Source organism: Neofelis nebulosa, chromosome 5 (genome assembly GCF_028018385.1).
Source record: "Neofelis nebulosa isolate mNeoNeb1 chromosome 5, mNeoNeb1.pri, whole genome shotgun sequence".
NCBI classification, from domain to species: Eukaryota; Metazoa; Chordata; class Mammalia; order Carnivora; family Felidae; genus Neofelis; species Neofelis nebulosa.
The window spans coordinates 117,144,781-117,161,659 of NC_080786.1; the positions used below are offsets into that span (position 1 = coordinate 117,144,781).

A 16,879-nucleotide genomic window follows, 5' to 3' on the forward strand; every position below is an offset into this window, starting at 1 on the left:
AGGCATTTGCAACCAGTTATGAAGACTTTGAGAATGTTGTCTCATAGAGACACGTGTGTGGTGACAATACTAGAGGTGACAGAGAATAACATATATCTAGTCATTTAAAGGAGGTAGTCCCATTGATTCTAGATAGGTCTTTTCTCTGTTAAATTGTTTTCCCCTTCATAATAAATTTTGTAGATTATATTGCTATTTTTATTTATTTTCATAGATGACAGTATGGCCACACATCTCACTTAGAATGTCCATGCTTATGAAAGTATATATCACTACATTTTGAAGAGGAGTGAGCTCTGTTTTTCAAGGTAATCTTTTGGACTGTTCTCCCTGCAACAATCAATTTATACCGCCAGGGGTCAGCCTTCATGAACAGATGTCCATATATATCACTCAGGTGTCCAGTTTCAGGACCTTGTTACGATTTGATTTCATGCAATGCTTTTTCACTTGGGGATAGAAGAATCTCCTTGGATACTTACATGGTAACATACAGCTTCTTGCAGTTTGAGTTTTCTAGCTGCACTCTTGACAGGACATTTCTCAAAGGATTTCAGTATATAGCTTAACTGTTCTTTTCCCTTAGCTGTCTCTTTTCTCTTCTGTCTGATGTGGATTCAGAGCCTTCATCTAAAATTTAATATGCAGGGGCAGGAGGATGGCGGACCACAGCAGAATCGTAGGTCAGGGTCTTCCCAAAACCTTTATGAATGGGACTGAAGATGACAGTTGCTCACAGAATGCCTGCGTTTGGGGTGTGACATGTGGGAGCCATACATGTGGGAGCCATATATAAGAGTGACATAACTATAATACCTTATCTAACTGCCAGTTTCTCTTTTTCTTCTTGTTTCCTCTGCTTCTGGGAGATAGCGAGGTCCTTTTTGCCCACTACACTGTAAGATCTTAGCCAGGGGCTGTATGTGTGTGTGTGTGTGTGTGTGTTTTTTTCCTAGTACTTATCATAATGTTTCACATGTAGTTGACACTGATGGTGCTTTTTGAGCTGTTCTGAACGGAACTCAGTAAATACTGATATACCAGAATGACCTACTGTATGGCTATTTTTATTGGTAAAGAAATATTAAACATCATTGGAAATACCCACATAGTGATACCCCAGAATATAATGATCTATTGTTCTTTTTCTTTATGCAAAAGGAGAAGGCACATGGTTTATAAGTAATTGGGACAAGTTGGAGCTTTTATCAAACTAATAATTGTTCTGAGTGGAGAAAAATTTTTAGACAGAACTCAAAGAAATATTGCATGTTCTTCCCTGAGGAGGGCATTTCCATTAGCTGGGAGACAACATTGTTTATTTCTCATAATAAATGTCTTTTCTATTTGTTCTGTATCATGTTAAGTTTAACACCATACCGGACCATATTAGAAAGTTAATTTAAAACAACTGAATCTGGCTTTCAGAATTGGGAAGGAATTTATTGTTCATCTAGCACGCATCATTGTGCTTCACAGAACACTTTTCACTTTTAAGCAGAATGAATACCAAAGTTTGTAAACAAGGGTGATGGCTTTAGTTACTATACTCAACTATGTAATGTGTGTGTGTGTGTGTGTGTGTGTATGTATGTATGTGTGATACTATACTAAATTACATGCTTGTTAGACTATGATCAAAGATTAGGTTCAACTTGTGACCACTGGGAGTCACTGTATAGCTATCACAGCTGAGGAGGACCCCCAGAAGCCACACCAGTTTGCTGGGCAACTGGGGAGATAACACACTCTTCTCTTTGCCCCAACCACTGGCATTTATCCATTTGCCAACTGATAGTCATTAAGTGCCCACAGAGAGGCGGGTGCTGTATTAAATTAGGCAATGCAGTGAGAACAAGTTGCCTGGGTGGCTAGCCATGTCTCTCCCCTGCTACTACCACCCCCAAGCAAAGCTCTTTAAATCTCCTTCATGATTTATCCATTTTATTTATTATTATTTATACTTATTTATGAGATGTTGTCTTTCCTACCAGAGATCCTTGAGAGAGAAGTCAACATTTTTATTCTGTAATTGTTTATCACATTAACTGGCAGGCAGTAGATCCTTACTACATGTTTGTTGGGTAACTGGATGCTATGCCAGTTATTTTTCTTGTCCTTTTGATATTGCTGTTATTCCCTCTTGACTGCACTACTACCTGCGTATTGCCATCTATTCTGCATCACACCTTGTTCATTATCTTCTAACGCTATTGAAGTAATGAAATGGCTATAGACGAACAATTGTTTTTCACGGTCAATTATTCTTCCTCCTTCATTCTGCTGTAACAGATTATAGATTTTTATTTTTTAAATGTTTATTTATTTTTGAGAGAGCGCAAGTGGGGGAGGGGCCAAGAGAGGGGGACAGAGGATCCGAGAGGATTCCCACCGACAGCCGCAAGCCCCATGTAGGGGGAACTCATGAAAGGCAAGATTATGATCTGTGCCTAAGTCCAATGCTCAACCGACTGAGCCACATAGGTGCCCCTGCTCTGACAGTTTAGAAGTCTTGTTTATATCACATCAAAAATAAATGACATCACTTATCAATGGCAGCGTTAATTATCTCATTTTGGAACTGGGAATTAGAATTGAAGCATGCATAGGAAAAGTTGTGTAGTGTTGGAAAACAACATTAGTTGCTAGAAAGAGCTCTAAATTCACAAGAGGGAAATCTGCATTTTAGTTTCAGAATTTTCACCAAGGAATAACTTCAATATTGAGGACCATACTAATTCTCACCACCTCCCTTTCTTCATTTATAAAATCCATTCAACCTCTATTAAATGCCACATGGGGACCTGGCAATGTACTAGGTGTTGGGGGAGGGGGTACAAAGATGAATTAAGCAGATGCTAGTGCTGTGAAAGGATGACACTACAGTTGTGAGTGGCAACTACAAGTGACACATAAAACAAATTGAACTTTAAAGGAAGCACTTAAGTGCCAAATAAGTGGAAGAGACCATGGGAGTTTAGATATGTGAGTAATTTCATGTAGATTACATCTGTCGTAATTGGCTTCAGAAAATTGGATTTTGCCTTTCGTTTTGAAATATCAAGACATTCCATCCCCTGAAATGAAAAGCAGAGGATGTGTTGGGAAGAGATGTTCAGCTATGTCTTGGCAACAACGAGGAAGATTTATGTCTGAAAAGGCAAAGATGTGTAGGGGAAAGTGGGAAGAACTATTTAAGATGTAGTGAGTCCATTTTGTGAATACTTTGAATGTATATGTAATCGTGGGTTTGTGGACCATAGTGGATCACGCTTAAAGTTGGGTCTTGAAAGGCACACCTCATTTTATATTCGACTCGTCTTGTTACAACAACCGGATGTTCTCTGTAGGTATGACACCTGGAGTTACCATCGCCAGTCGTTTTTTCCTGACACGGGTTCTTATTAATCACACAAGTCGAAATATTACCAGAGAGTCTTGACTCTTGCAGAAACGTTGGCATTTCATCCAACGTTGGCAGGTGGCTGCGGCCAGGACATATGAGGCCTGAAGTTGTTCCAGTGTTGGGGCAGCTGATTTGTTACACAGAGAGCACAGAGCTCCATGTTACATCAAGGATTTTCAGTCTTCCCCATGGCTTCGGTTTGTGAAAAATATTCTGTAGGAAAACTTTCTGCCAGACCAGAAGCCACAAATGCTGAGCTTGTGTGATAAAACACTGAGACCCTTGAGGATAAATTAGTGGGAGGAAAAGTCGCTTCCTGAATTAATTAAATTACATTTGCATCTTTAAATATTTTAATCATCGGGTAACTAGAAATGTGTGCTTAGAGTATTGCTAATAATGCAATTCTTTTCTTATTCAGTTCACTCTTTTCTTACCTTTTCTCCTTCTGCTGTGTTTCAGAACTGCCAGTTTAGGGGAACAATCCTTTATTCCCATAATTGAGAACCAACCTTTATTCCCATAACTGCATAAAGACTTCTGTTCCTGTTAATGCCAATAGATTTTTTTTAGTCCCATTAAGGAAAATGGATCTTTATTTTCATGAATGTTGTAGAATGAGATGACTGGAACCTCACAGGTAATAAAGACCAGACAAGCTGATTAAATGAAGAAAACCATAAAGAAACAATTGATTTATGGTAATGATTTTTTTGTTTGTCCAAAAAAATCTCCCTAATTAATTTTTCTCTCATGGGAGTAATAGTGAAGGCACTTATAGAAAATATATATATGTGTCTTACTTCAAGCTATGAATTTTTTTTATAGGATTCCCTCATATACACTGAACTCTCACCTATAACCCACATTAGCTACCAAAAAAAAAAAAAAAAAAGACCAACCACATTTTTAAACTCATAACTGAAGGAGGTAAATAGAGTATCTGGTACAAAAACATCTTACTTCACATTCTAAGGACCGGATGTAATTCTATGTCTATCCCAGGCTTGCACCATAACTGGGGAGAAAAGTCTCAACAGAAATGTACCATTTAACTCAGTAGATATTTCTATAGACTTTAGAAATGTAAAATTGATCCCTAAATAATTGCAAGAAAATTGGTTTTCAAAACTTAAAATGATCACGTAAGTGTACCCCAAAAGTTTCTTATCAAAAAAACTGCAGGGATCTTTTTTGGTAGTTAACCTCTTAAATATTGCAAGCAATCTTCTAGATCTCTTAAAATTGGTCAAATATGCAATTTCCTTCTAGTTGAGATTCATAAAGGAAAGAGACACCTAAAGCCTTTCTTCAAAATGATACCAGGGGCATTGTTATTGGTGAGCTTGACCTAAATATTGAGCTAGGATAAGAGAGTGGGTCGGCAAGCCATCAAAACAATTCAATTAAAATTAAATCATTTGTTTTGTCATAAAGATGGATATTTTTAACTACACACATTTGATTTTTATAGGAATTTCTACTTTAACTTTTACTTTATTTTGAATGGTAAGAGGCTGAGTCTCTGTAAATACAACTATAAAACTCAGTACCAAAAGAAAGCCAAATGTACAAATGAAATAAACCCATGAAATTACTGGACTAAATTTTTACAAATGATGTGAGAAATACCTGAGGTATTTTGATTTCTGTTCCTTCAAAGTCACTTTTTGAACATAGATTAGGATTTATATTTGTGTTATGAATTTGGCTGTTCCCAATCCCCATCTCTCACCCTGATTGAGTGGTAAATCTTATTACCTGAAAAGAAAAAAAAAACTGAACGAACAAAACAGTAGTGAATACAAACGGAGCTCCTATACTACCGCTTGGTCGTGCAGCAGAAGAAAACCTATTTTACAAATAAATGACCATTTATCCACAAATATTCCTTAGATACACAAACAATGGTAATTTCCAGGTCATATCTCTGTGAGGATAAAGGAATTTTTTAAACGACATTTTTCCATAGAGTAGTGAAAAACCAGAGTGAGAATACTTAGGAGAAGGAAAAAGAAACAGGGAAATTAGAAGGGACCTTAGAAATGATGTAATAACTGGTATATTTCTCTCAACAAATAGGTGGAAAAATCGAGCCACAGAAAGAGATCAACACAGGTTTTTTGACTTTTTTTAACTTCTTAATTATAGACAACATTTTTAACATACATGAAAGTAAACTGAATAGCCTAGGACTCTGTTGACCGATCAGGTCATCACATTATAGCACTCTAGGCTAGAGACACACCTTGAAATAATCATACTTGCATATAATGAGTTAAATCAAATATATTTAAATTTTTTTAATGTATATTTTATTTTTGAGAGAGACAGAGCACGAGTGGGGGAGGGGCAGAGAGAGAGGGAGACACAGGATTCGAAGCAGGCTCCAGGCTCTGAGCTGTCAGCATAGAGCCTGACGCGGGGCTCGAACTCATGAACCGCAAGATCATGACCTGGGCCTAAGTCAGAGCTTAACCGACTGAGCCACGCAGGCGCCCCAATCAAATATATTTTAAAATGAGTTCCACTTGTGTTGCCTGGGTGGCTCAGTCGGTTGAGCGTCTGACTTTGGCTGGGGACATGATCTCACCACAGTTCGTAAGTTCGCGTCTGGCATCTGGTTCTCTGCTGTCAGCACAGAGCCTGCTTCAGATCCTTTGTCTCCCTCTCTCTGCACCTCCCCCACTCGTGCTCTCTCTCAAAAATAAATAAATGTTAGAAAAATGAATCCCACTTACTTCTTTTTACTTTTTAAAATGTGGCTGTTAGAAAATTTGAAGTTGTGTATATGGCTCACATTATGCTTTTATTGGACAGTGTTGGCCTAGAACTCCCATTTAACTACACCACCTCAGCAGTCATCAACTCAAGACTCATCCTGTTTCATTTATATCCCAGGCACTTTGGAACTGTCTATGGTCATACAGGTAATTGGTCCCAGATTTGGCATGGAACACCTGCTTGTTGGCTATTGCTCTTTCCACCACTACACTTTTAAACTGAAGTCTTCCCTTATGTGCCAGTTTTACTATCTCCTAATTATTTAGGATTACTTTTGTGACATTTAGTGCTTGTGACAGGTTAATAATGCATTCATTTATTTCCTTTACAGACTATTATTTTAATTTAACTGATAAAGATTCTTGGATCAAATTCCACATTTACTCTACTAAGGAGAGTGAACACATTTGTAAATCAGTGCTCAGTCTTGCAAAATCCTGATCACCTAAAGAGTAGCAAAGGAGTTAGTACCTTCTTGGCTATGCTTCTTATTTATATTTTTCATGCAAAATTCCATTGTTCTATTAAAGTAGATGTTAAAAAAGCATAATTATCCAATAATTAATAAACAATTTCCGTTAAACATTTACCGTGTAAAAACCTCAGCGTGTGTATACACACACAGACATACACATACCTCATCATTTGGGGGAGTTAGTAGTCTTGTGGGGGAGAGAGGAGTTTGTTTCTACAGAAGCTCGACTTGAAGGGTCAAAGAGAAATGTCTAGAGATGAGCAGGAGCTGAGCTACTGGGAAAAATGTTTCTGTCTACACTTTCTCTTGAGTGATGACTTCTTGAATCAAGAAAGAAAATATTTTGTTAAAACCATTCTGACAATATGCTATTTCAGGAAATATTTATAATTTAATCTCTGCATATATTTTTCTGTATCTTTGTCATAGTGATTTCAATGAAGTATACTATAATTTTAACATAGTTGTGTATTTGAGGGGATATACGTCGTTACAAGAATCTACTTGATTTTTTTTTAACTAAATTACAAATTTGACTTAACTTTCACATTTGCATCTTAGAAAATGAAATGGCTTGATCACAAAGCATCTGGGAGTTTTAACCTGAGGTCAAAACTTCGAGAGGGTGGCTGATGTTTTTCTGGTACTCCTGCCAAGAGCCATCGGCCTTTAGGGGTGACTTAGGCGGGAAGTGATGTCGCGTACTTGTTGGCTATGTTCTGTGTGCCCTACAGATCCACATATACCTTTTTCTGTTCCTGGGAAGCTGACCCGTGGAGAGTCAGCCACCTGGATCCCTTTCCTTCTGTTCACTGGTTAAGGTAAAGCCAGTGGGGAAAATGAATAGGAGATAGGGAACAGGGGGGAGGGTGCGCCTGGGAATTTATTCCTCTTGTTCTCTTGTTGGGTTGCTGAGGGTGACTGCAGCCCACCCAGCCCATCTGTGTCTGGGTTTTGGTGACCACTCACTCTCCTACAGCCCTAGGGTTGCTAACTGTCTACCTCTTAAAAGGCCAGGGGTACTGTGTCATCCCTTCTGGGTTTTCCATCCCTTCTCATACATTTGTAACATCTTTTTATTCAACTGCCCTCAAACTCTCCGAATTTAAATGTGCCATCTGTTTCTGTGGGATCCTGAAGGTATATGAGGATTTCCAACCCCAGCTCTTTATGTTGACATTCTAGTTTGACTCTGGATACCTCAGCATTCTGTCCTCAGGGCTTGAGTTTCTACTTGAAAAAGAAATCGGCATATTACCGGAGGCCCTGGGACATTAAGCAAAGGCTATACAACAAGGATTTTCTCACATTCCTTTCTAGCTAAATAATGAAATGTACGCTTCACTGGAATGAAATACAGAACTGACATTCCGGAATGGACTTGAAAACTAAACAATTCTTCAAGGTATACTTGTAATTAGACTAAGGAATGAGGTGGCAGCTGCAGCCCCGAAGTCAATACCTTTGGACTTGACTTTACATTGACGCCACAGACACATTTGGCCTCCTGTTGCTGGCAACAGTATTAAGTCCTGGTGCACTTAAGAGCTTCAGGTTTCTAATAAGCATTTTCTTCAAAGCAGGGGCTTGATTTGCTCTGTGATTTTTGTCAAGTGCATATCATATCAAAGGATAAGTGTTTGCCAAAGCCTTTCTTCAGCCACAGAAAGGGGAGTTTTGTTTGAAGAAAGTCAAGTTACACTGACTGGCTCCCACTGGGAAGATGAAAGGAATGACTGGATTTCCTGTTACTCTGTTGTTGTTGTTTGTATCCCTCAAATATTTTAATCAACATGAAAGGACTCCTTGCACTGTGAGAGCAGTGCAATCTGAGAAAGCCATTTAGAAACCGCCAAATAGATTTGCAGCTAATAAAGTTGTATTTGTCTGTGGTGTCAAAGACCAGATTTATGGGAGGTGATTAATAAGGTCCAGAAATGCCAGGCTTGGCGAGATGGTCAGGAGATTATTTTTCAAATGGATTTCCCCACTGCAGATTCTTAATATGCACTATGTACATTTAAGGAAACAAGACAGATTGCAAAGCTGATTTTGGTCTAGTTACAATGCAGCATTGAGACAGGATTATGATATAAACTGTGCAAATTCTATATATGTACATGGTCTAACGAATCAAGAATAACAATTTCAAATCAAAAATTAAAAATATTTTAAATGTTTCTTTTAATGTTTCATTTATTTTTGAAAGAGAGAGAGAGAGAGAGCATGAGCAAGGGAGGGACAGAAAGGGAGGGAAACACAGAATCTGAAGCAGGCTCCAGGCTCTGAGCTGTCAGCATAGAGCCTGACGTGGGGCTCGAACCCACGAACTGTAAGATCATGACCTGAGCCAAAGTCAGACGCTTCACTGACTGAGCCACCTAGGCACCCCCAAAATTAAAAATATTTTATTAATGATCTGTATTTTATAATATGAAAGGGTTCATCTTTATTCATTGCTGAGTATTGTTTTCTTATTACATTTCTGTGCCATATGTATTACAGCATAGGCCCTCAATACAAGTGTGTTTAAGGAATGAATGACTAGATAGTTCAAGCACATCTATTCTCTCAGTTTTAAAGTCTTAAAAGTTCTATTATAGTCGTGTAATGATTCTTGTGCTCTGAAAAAAAAAAATAAGAAAAAGTATACCATCATCATTGAGTTTATTATAATTTATAATTGCCAGCAAGGAAATTAGTGACATAGGATATTTTTATTCAAATGAAACAAGTCTCAATTTCCTTATTGTCAGTGCTTGAGGCAGGAAGGAAGTGTGGCATTGTACTTGCTTTATCAAAAGCCTGAAATCTGCATCCCTTCATGAGGAACACATGGGAAAACATTACTCCTATCCCAGATTTCTTTGTGTTTGAGTCTCATCTTTTCATGTTCTTGTTTCTTATCTCTTTTTTGTCCTATTATTTCTTTTCTTCCTATTTAAAAAAGTTATACAAGAAGTTAAATTAACCATATTCCTGTTTATGGGACATGCTCAACAGGGCTCTGAACAAGGGCCTTCTATTTTATTCCTTGATGCATTTCCTTTATTCTCATTGTTCAACACCCTTCTCCACAAAAGACAATCATAATGTATATCTTTTTGCCCCTACACTCTTATAAAATATGTATTACTGTTTCACATGCATCTGTTTTTAATTTATGTCAATGGTACTAGAATAGATCTATTTTCTTGTTCTTATCATTTTCACTCAGAAGGATGGTTTAAGACTTCATTGTGGCTATATATATAGCCATATAGTCACTGTATAATTATATAATTATAATATATTGTATAGTCACTGTATAATAATACAATATATAGTATATATAATATATATATTCTTTATGATTATATAGTCACTGTATAATAATATGTTATAGTATATATAATATGTATAATATATATCACATATATTATATAGTCACTGTATAATAATGATATATTATATTATAATATATTATAATATTATATATAATAATATACCATATTATAGTGCATATAATATAGTATAATACGTGTTACATATATTATATAGTCACTGTATAATAATATAAGATATTATAGTATATATAATATTTATAACATATGTTATATATATTATATAGTCGCTGTATAATACTATATTATATATATAATACAGTATAATATATATTATATATAATATAGTCACTTTATAATATAGTCACATGGGTATCTGCCATGTGTTCCCTCTTGATTTCCTCAGTGGTGTCATCCATGTCCGCAGCCTCCGTCCTCCACACAAAGCTACATGTTTCTATGGACCTATGTGAGGAGCTCTTTGACATTTACATATGAACAAAGTTGCTGGGTTACAGGTGATACACATCATTAATGAAAATAAGTATTACCACATTGCTGTCTGCACCAGTCTCCGTTCCTACCTGCAGTTCCTGAGGATTCTCACATTCCCACAAGCCTGCAGACACTTGAAATTATCTAGTTTGCTACGTTTTGTCAGTCTGGAGGTATAATAACATCTCATTGTTTTAATGGGCACTCTAAAAAGTTACTAATGGGTTTGAAGATCTCCTCATACGTTAGCTGGCTTTTTAGACTACCTCCTCTATAAATTCCCAGAACATATATTTTGGCCAGTTTTCAGTTGGGATTTATGTTTTCCTTTTTGATTCTCTCAGCACAGTCTGTATGTTGGAACCTTGATAGTTTTAGACAATGAAAACTTCCAATCCTCCATTTTTCTCTGATCTTCATTTATGACATTCTTCCTTGAGCAAAATCTTCACATTCAATATAATTATTTATGTCTAATTTCATGTGTAGTTTGAGTTTGTTTAAGAAGTCATTTCTGACCAACATGTCCTCAAGTTATTCTTCCATGTTAATTATCATCAACTATGATTTTCACATTATATATTTGAGTCCTTAATATATTTGTAGTCTACATTTATATGTGATGTGGATGGGGATTGCTATAGACTTAATGTTTGTGTCCCTCATCACCCTCCCCAATTCATATGTTGAAATCCTACCCCTCAGTGTGATGGTATTAGGAGGTGTGGTCTTTGGGAGGTGATTAGGTCAGGAGGAGGGGCCCTCAGGAATGGGATTAGTGACTTTTAAAGGAGACACCAAAGAGCTCTCTTACCCCTTCCACAGTGAGAACATGACCATCTATGAACTGGAACATGGAACCTCACCAGTCCCTTGTTTAGGCTTCCTGGGTTCCAGAACTGTGAGAAATAAATTTCTGTTGTTTATAACTCCCCCTAGTCCATGGCTTGTTAGAGCAGCCTGAAAACACAAAGACAGAGCTGCAATTATATTTTTCTCCATATGCAGTAGTCCTCCTTTATCCGTGGCTTCGGTTTCCCTGGTTTCTGTTTCCCATGGTCAAGTGTGGTCTGGAAGCAGATGATTCTCCTAATATATTGCCAGAATGTCAATAGTAGTCTAATACTACATTATAGTGCCTACATCATTCACCTCACTTCATCTACTGTAGTGCCATTTTTTCCAACTCCATCTATTAATTCATCTGCCATTTGCCCATTGGTTGTGTTGCCACTTTTGTAATACATATCTGTTCACAGGTAAGTGTCTGAACTCTCTATTTTCTTTCTTTGGATCAGTGCTGTTCTTGTGGCAATAACACAGCGCCATTATAGTATGTAAGTGTGTGTACTTATATTTATATTTATATATAGATATTTTAATAAGGCTGTATACTATGAACAAATATCAGATATGCCACATTTTCCTTTTTTTCCTCTTCTTCTTTATAGCCTCTTCTTCTTTTTTTTTTTTCTTTTTTTTTTTTTAACGTTTATTTATTTTTTTGAGACAGAGAGAGACAGAGCATGAACGGGGGAGGGTCAGAGAGAGAGGGACACACAGAATCCAAAACAGGCTCCAGGCTCTGAGCTGTCAGCACAGAGCCCAACGCGGGGCTCGAACTCACGGACTGTGAGATCATGACCTGAGCCGAAGTCGGACGCTTAACCGACCAAGCCACCCAGGCGCCCCTAGCCTCTTCTTCTTAAATAGACTTTGCTATTTGTGGACCTTTTTTCTCCATATAAATTTTAGAGTAAATATTTCAAATTGCTCAAAAACCCCTACTGGATTAGGGTTGCACTGAATTTATAGTGGAGAACTCGTGCCTTTATACTTTTAAGTTGTCTTCCGTGTTTAACTTTAGGAATTTTATCTTCATTCTTTCTTCCTTTTCTAAAAATTTAGAAATTTTTATTTCCTTTATTTCAGGGATTCCCACTATCTGGATGTTGGCAACTGGACTCTGTACCCACCCTTTTTAAATTTTATGTCTTACGCCATTTTAGATTGTATTTTTTCTTGTTCTCTTCTGGAAGATTGCTTGAGTCTGATCTCCTGCTCAGTAATCTGTATTTAAACTGTGTTCATCATGCTGTTTATTCAATATCTCTGTTCTTCTTTCTTTCCACTCTTATTGTTCTTAGACCTAATGTGTTTCTTCTTCCTATTTGGCATTGATGGCATCTTCCTTCATATATTTAAGTGTTATAAAATATATTTTATATTTTACTTATACTTTAATATTTCTACCTTTCTGTTCAACTTTAATTCATGCATATTCAATTCACTGTTTTTCTTTTATAGTGGTTGTATTTGTTCTTTTGTCTTGTAAGCACATTATCCTATGGAATTATCAGCTACTCTGCCCGGTAATGTGTATTGGAAAACACTGAGGAATAACTTTTAATTGCTTCTCTCCTAGTAAATTTTGGGATGTGGAAAGACATGAAGCTCACAGTAAAGATTTTCAGGCACTATAGAACCACTGTTGTTTAGTCTTGCTTATCATCATCAGATGAGGACCACTGGTGATAGATCACCTGCTTACATCATCAGACCACTCCTATGGTCAAGGACTCATTTTTTAAATTCTTGATACGACAGAAGACTGCTTCCTTAGTTTGTAAATCATTCCTATCTGGGGATAGGAAGACATTAAAGAATGAATGTTGGAGAGCAGACAGTTACCCTAGATCTGTTTGAACCCACTTCTCACCCAAGAGGGCTTTTGCAGCACTCTGAGATGTGGATGTTGGTGGCTTCTGTGCCCAAGTGGCAACTGGTGATTTTCCTAAGTCAACCCAGGAGAAAGGAAAAGGGCAAAATATGAACATCTTCCTGACCACAATGACCAGGTTGGGACAATCTGTAGTTGTCTCCATGGTTTCTTGCAGGTTTCAATTGTGCTTGCTGGGTTTTGTTTTTGCCTCTGATGCATTCTCTCCTGTAATTTCTGTAGATTTTCAGGAGAAATCCAGTAGGAACTTTCTGACAGTTTTTCTGTCCACTACTTTTTCATTGTCTCTCGCTCTCTCTTTACCTCTCCCTTCCCCTACCATCCCCCCTCTATTTACTTATTCATTGACTCTTTCTTTAAAAATCCTTGTGAGCTTTTTCTATACTATAGTTATTCTGTTGTCATTTTCCTTACCATTTCCTGAGTTTAATTACTTCCATATTCTATGTAGCTTATATAATCCTAGAGTTTTCAGTTCCTAGAGTTCTCAGTTGCAATTGGTTAAAGTACAGTTGCTCTAAGAGACACCCAAGAATTGATCAGATATTCTCGGGAGAAGTTTAGTCCTGTCTGTTTTCTTTATAAAATCCAGAATCTCCAAGAACTTGTTGGCTTTTGAAGCAGAGGAGAATTTGCCACCCCTAAATGCACCTCTTGGTCTAAGGATTATTTTAAGGGGGTTATTTTTAAGAAAAAGCAGACATAGGAGAAGATCCTAAAATAGTAGAAGTTAGTTTTTTTGTAAGAGATATTTACATGTATAAGGAAAATCTCTATTTATAAGGATATCTCCCTTGCTGTACCAGGAAAAGGGGGTTGACCAAATTTCTAGAAACTCTTATCAGTGCAGAAGGCAACAACTTAAATCTACACAACAACATTAAACTTATTTAGTGTGTTTTTCCTGGTAACCTCCCACAGCTGAATCCCCATTCACAGTATCTTTGTCTTTAGCTGAAAATGATATTTAAGGTGATAACTTTAGCCATTTTGGGAAGTTACTCACTTTTCCTGGATATCTTCCATGTATAGAGGTGGTATACATTTTTTAAAATGTTTTGTTTATTTTCGAGAGAGACAGAAACAGAGAGAGAGAGAGGTGGGAGAGGGAGACACAGAATCTGAAGCAGGTTCCAGGCTCTGAGCTGTCAGCACAGAGCCCAATGTGGGGCTCAAACCCACAAACTGCGAGATCAGGACCTGAGCCAAAGTCAGGCGCTTGCCCAGCTGAGCCACCCAGGTGCCCAGGCGGTGTACATAGTTTTAAAAATTTTTTTTCTCCAATTAATCTGTCTTTTTATTGCAGGCATGTCTCAGTCACAAACATGGGAGATAGAAAATTATTTTTCCTCCCCCTACACCTTTATCATAATTTTGGTGACAACTTCCATCCTTCTTAGGAAAAAACCAAAAAACCGTTACATGAAATATGGCTGTACTTACTTACAGAGAATGTACCATTCTCTGAATGGGCTTAGAAATTAACTTTTTCCCAGTTATTATAGATTTTCTATATTTAAAATTTTTCCCCAGTGAACTAGCTTGGTAAAAAAAATATATAAGAGAAGGTGTTTAAAAGGGGTAAGGATTAAAAAGTAATAAATATTAAAAGAAATGCCTAAAGCTTTAGGACCTGTTAGTAAACTCAGTCATCATTCTGTGTTTTTTCAAATTCAGTAAGATGATCATTTAGATATCTGGAAGGGAATTTTCTTTTTAAGTCACTCCATAAATAAAATCTATATGAAATTTTTTCTAATATTTCACGCTTCACAGGAACTATATTAGGTAAAAGATGAAAAACAGATAAGTTATAATATCTGATTCCTGGAAAAGATTTAATCACAGTTAATGGTGGCAGAAGTTTTCACCTTCTACACTTGAATCAACATACGGCATCTGTATGACATTGTTCAACGTCAGCTAGTGTAAGCACGTGGCTCAGACATCAGGTTGTTTTTTTATTTTTTCTTGTAGCAACAATTGAAACCAATAAAAGAAAAATAAGACATCTATAAACCTTACGGAGAGAGGGAGAGATAAGATTTTCCTTTGGAACTTCACAGTGAAAATTGCCATGCAAAGTATAAGAGATCTAATGCATCAAGAATTGTTCTTTTTGGCTTTTAAAAGATTCTGTCTATTGAGCTTCCACACTAAACACAGTTGTAACTCTCCATAAAACTGAAATGGTTCTGTGATGAGGAGAAGAGGCAACTATTTAAAGCACATGTCTACTTTGGTATAGTTACACATAACATTTTCACTTGCATATACATTGCTAATGTTTTACTCTGAAACCTTGTATATCTTCGCACATTTGGTTAACCATATGCCTTTGATGACAGTCCAGTCTTAAAGCATGCTTGTTATAGGGTATGAAGAGTACAATTAAGCTAAAATTTTACACTAAGTCTGTAATGCATTTTGATTTCTCATGAGGTTCTAATCCAGTTTACAAAATGTTTCCAGATGTACAGTCTAGTTCCAGATCAATTTATATGTATATACAGAAATCCTAATGCTTAAATTATAAAAAAATATATAATATTTTTAGTCTTTGTTGTGGAAGTTCCATTTGGAACATCATCTTGAAATTATTAAGCTCATGCTAAGTTGTACAGAGTAGTTTTTAAAATTTTGCATTTGTGTTCAAAATTAGTAACCATAATCTTTCAAAATTTAGGCCCTATACATTAATCTTAGAGATTTAAGATATTTAAATTTATTCCATTTGATTTTCTATTGTATCTTCAGAGATGAATCACACTTTAAGGAACAGAACTAGGGGCAGAAGCTGGCACAAAAAACTTGTCATTTTGGGCCAAATATCTTTTCTTCCAGTTCTTTGATTCTCGATGTTTCCTAAATTCATTTGTTCATGTATATAAGTACATTTCAAATATAATGCTAGGGATTGGAGACATGAAGATGAATGAAAGAATGTTCTGAAGGAACTCACGGTCTGGTGGAGTCATCAGAAATATAAATACATCTTTTGGGATGAATAGGATGAAACAAAATTAACATTGAGGGGAAGAACTCCATAGGCAGAAGTTTCAGCATTAGCAAAGATGTGAGTGCGGTAACAGCACAATAGGTAATTTCAAGCAGTTCTATAACTCTAGCGAGTCAGGTTTAATGTCAGTACTGACAATAGATCAGGCTGGAAAAGAAGTGAGCAAAAAGTGCAGCAAGGGCCTTTCTTATATGCCTTTAAGGACTGTGAAGTTTTCCTGCAATGGGAAACATGTCAAATGCCTTTAAGAAGTTGTGGTTATTTGGGCCACGCAGAGAATTGTTTAGGTTATAATGGTATTCACCTCATGTATAGGTAAGCATATCCCTGTGATATGAGATGTGAGATCATCCCCAACAAAAACAAGTGCTTATGGTCATCAAAATACGTGCAAAACAATGTTTCTTACAGCTTTACTCCTAATAACCTCAAACTAAAACAACTTGATCTCTATCAACAGAAAAATGGATAAATTCATTGTGGATATTCACACAGTAGAGTAAATACATCAAAAGAAAAGAACACATTAGAGTAACTGCAAGGATACAATCACGCAGATGCAAGTATACAGATGCATCTCAGAGACACAGTGCAGAGCAAAATGAACCAGACTCAAAATGGAACACGCTGTATAATC

At 36.7% G+C, this 16,879-nt stretch overlaps 1 long non-coding RNA gene across 3 annotated transcripts in view; it reads left to right on the plus strand.

Annotated features, from left to right (window-relative positions):
* Positions 1-16,879, plus strand: part of LOC131512663 (uncharacterized) — a 130,590-nt gene that overhangs the window by 5,130 nt on the left and 108,581 nt on the right. Inside the window, exon 3 of one of the 3 annotated variants that reach the window (XR_009262228.1) lies at positions 215-308. The exons of the other annotated variants lie outside the window; for them this stretch is intronic. This is a non-coding gene — a long non-coding RNA (uncharacterized LOC131512663). The remainder of the gene's footprint in view (positions 1-214; positions 309-16,879) is intronic. 3 annotated transcript variants of the gene reach the window in all.